The sequence below is a fragment of the Phocoena phocoena genome, chromosome 6 (assembly GCF_963924675.1).
Source record: "Phocoena phocoena chromosome 6, mPhoPho1.1, whole genome shotgun sequence".
NCBI classification, from domain to species: domain Eukaryota; kingdom Metazoa; phylum Chordata; class Mammalia; order Artiodactyla; family Phocoenidae; genus Phocoena; species Phocoena phocoena.
This window is the reverse complement of record NC_089224.1, coordinates 60,420,837-60,424,129: the sequence shown is the minus strand read 5'-3', so window position 1 is coordinate 60,424,129 and position 3,293 is coordinate 60,420,837.

Here is a 3,293-nt window from a genome sequence, read left to right as displayed (position 1 = left end):
TCTACTTTACTAAGTAAGTGGGGTGGTACAAATTAAAACAAAATATTTCCCCTTAAAATAATATTACATTTGTTTTTTCGGCACCATCAGTTAAATCCTTGACTATAATATCAATTTTATATAGATACTAAACTTATCCCCAAGTATTCTCAGAACTATATTCCTTAGTAGTTGATTTTACCCTGTTGACATTTTAATATTAGGGTTATATAGTGATATAAAAAGTGATAAAGCTAATACAGATTTTTTTTTTTACTGAGAGGAACTTCAATCTCACTCCTAATTTCTTTATTTGACATAGTCTGGGATCTCTCAGGGAGCAAGTTTTAAAAGAATACTAATGGCCTGTAAGAACAAATAGGGAAAAATAATCTGATTTTTAAAATTGTGGTTATTGTTTGTTTTACTCTGATATGGCCCAAAGACTTTTTTAAAAAAGCAAGAGAAATCTTTTGGAGCTAAGTACATATTTCTAAGAATTTGGTGATCCTTACTGGTAATGATGGCTTTTACTACATTTGTCATTCCTCTCTTTAGCTCAGTTACCATGGAATGCTTCTGAGCTTTACTACTTCCTATATAGTTCACTTTAAATATGCCAGGATATTTGATTATTCATTTTATTTGGAATGAGATGACAATGTTAATTATTCTGTCCTTATTATTTGAGGATTAACCTTCTGACTTATAGGAACATGAGCTTTGATTTGAAACCAATGTAGTCTTTGGCTCAGTCCCATTGAGACTAGTAGCAAACATTTAGAAGATGACTAAATGGGATTTGGACTATGCGTCTCAATTTGAGAAGCCAGGTAACGCCAAGGGACCCACATGGTGATCAGACCTGTTATCTTGGCCTCATCTGCACCTTGTTTTAACTAATCTGAGGTGATAAGGCACTTAGTACCCATAGAAATGGACTGGAATTATTGAATCTACGTATGTAACACCACAATCTTCCTGGTTTTAAGAATAAAGCTGTTTTTGTGCTTTTGATATAAATACATACTCTATAATAAAATGTTTGACTAATTTATATGGTAGTATTCATCAGCCTGAATTTTTTTTTAACCAATGACCTAGTTATAGAAGTTTTTTTGTTGTTTGTTTTTTTCTGTTCTGGAGCAAGCTCTTGCTTTTTCCTTCCTATCAAATGGAGAATGAACATAGGAATAAAATCCCCAGTTTCACAGAAATGTAACTTGAACCATTACTTTCCATTCTTCTCACTTTTCCCCAGGATTTGCCTGTAAGCTTTAAAATTGTTTTGAATTTCATTTTGCCTTAGGTTAGAGGTATTAAAAACTGAAGACTGGAAGGAGAGAAATTATCAACAAACTGAGTAAACTATTCCAGAAGGATTTTTTGGCTTTTGTTTTCTAAAACAGAAGAACTATTTAAAATTTGGCTATGTGTATTCTTTTACTTTCAAAGGGAAGTGTTGTATCAGTGTGAAAGTGATTGGATTTATTTTGGGAACTACTGACTGATGCCATAATTTGCACTTAAAGACTATAACTTACAATTTAGCAGTACTATAGTACTCAGAACAATAAATTGATATCCTTTTTATTTTTCTTTATTTTGCTTTACTACTAAGAACTAACTCCTATTAGGAGAAATGTCTTCTGTTTCTTAAATAATAAGAGTATACTAAGCAAAGGAATAATTTATATTTCACGTTAGACAATTTTCTCCAAACTATACAAACCATGGAAAGTCCAAACAAATAAGTGAAACCTTTGACATCAAAGTGTCCATCAGAGATTATTTCATTTGATAAAATTAATCTTCCAATAAAAGATTTTTTTAAGATTTTAAAAAAATAGTTTTCACTATTCCCTGTTAACTCAGTCTCATTTTATTAATGGTGGTGGAAATAATACTGATTTAAGATTATTCTCTAGGAGAGGAAGACGAGTAACATTCTCATCCAATTGTACCATTAGTGGGCTCTTTCAAATATTGCCTAAAAGCTCACAATCTCCTGTAACTTCTCTCTAGGAAAATTGGGACTTCTGTCCGCCTGGCATTCCTATTACCCTTTTAAAAGTGAACTAATTAGATGATGCCCAAAGAACATGGATATAGTTTAGTTAAGTAGATTCTCTTACAGGATGAAAACATTGTGGGTTTAGGCAAAGTGATCCTGAAGTTAATCTTGGCACATTTTCAGAGAAAAATAAAAAGATGTCAGTTTACTGTTCTCAAAGTCAGTCATGTATTTCAGTTCTTAAATTGATATGGGACAGAAACGTACTTGTCTCAGCTGAGGGCCAGGCTTTTCATTTCATTGCTGCTATATCATATGCATTTTAAAAGTCTATGCATTCATTTCCCATCTGTAATGGACATGTACATACTATTTCACAGGTCTTCTAAGAAGCTGACTCATCTAATAAGTATTTATTTGCTTGCTTACTAGGTAAGCTAACTGGGGGGGAGGGTACAAAGATGAATAAAAGTTGATTATGAATTGCTTACCATCTAATAATGACGTTGAAACCATTCTCATAAGGCTTGAAGAATTACATTTAAGGTTTGATGTTTTCTAAGTATGAAAATGATTTTTAAAGATTCTCACATATTTCACTTGTTTCTTTAAATGGCATGATTTGTCATGCTATTTACCCTTCAAACACTTAAGAGTCCTTTGGTAAAATATGACACCACCAGACTGATTTACACTTTGTCGTGCAATTTGACCTGCACGACAGTTTAACTTTTTACTCAATGCTATATGGAAAAACGTGATCATTAGTGAGCTAAAGAAAAAAAAAAAAAGCTAGAGCTGGGTGTGGACTCTGCAAAACATATGGGCTTTCACCAGAAGCTTTAAACACAGCTAGACTATTTTGTGTTTAAAATTTTTATAACTTCTAAAATCAGAATCTTGAATTGCAAAGATAGGAAGGCTGTTTCTGCAGTTTACCAGTGTCTTGGAATATTTTCTTCTGTTAATGAAAAGACAACTTATGTTTTAAAATACAAATTTATTGTTGTTGGTTACAGTATTACAGAAATTTAATATAATCTGAGGTCTGTAATTACCATGATTTGTTGTTAACATAGGTAAGTTTTGTCACAAAGTATGAATGTCCAAAATATTTTGCTCAAATACCATTGTAAATAGCTGGAGGGGAAGCAGCTGTGGTGTAGGGTTTAGAAATCTGAACTATTTCAAATGGAATTAAATAAGATTTCTGGATGGTACTAACCGCCACTTTGCATTTCCCACAGCACATTCTGCTTATGAAATTTGTACCAAAATAACTTGTGGTACTCTAGAAAAT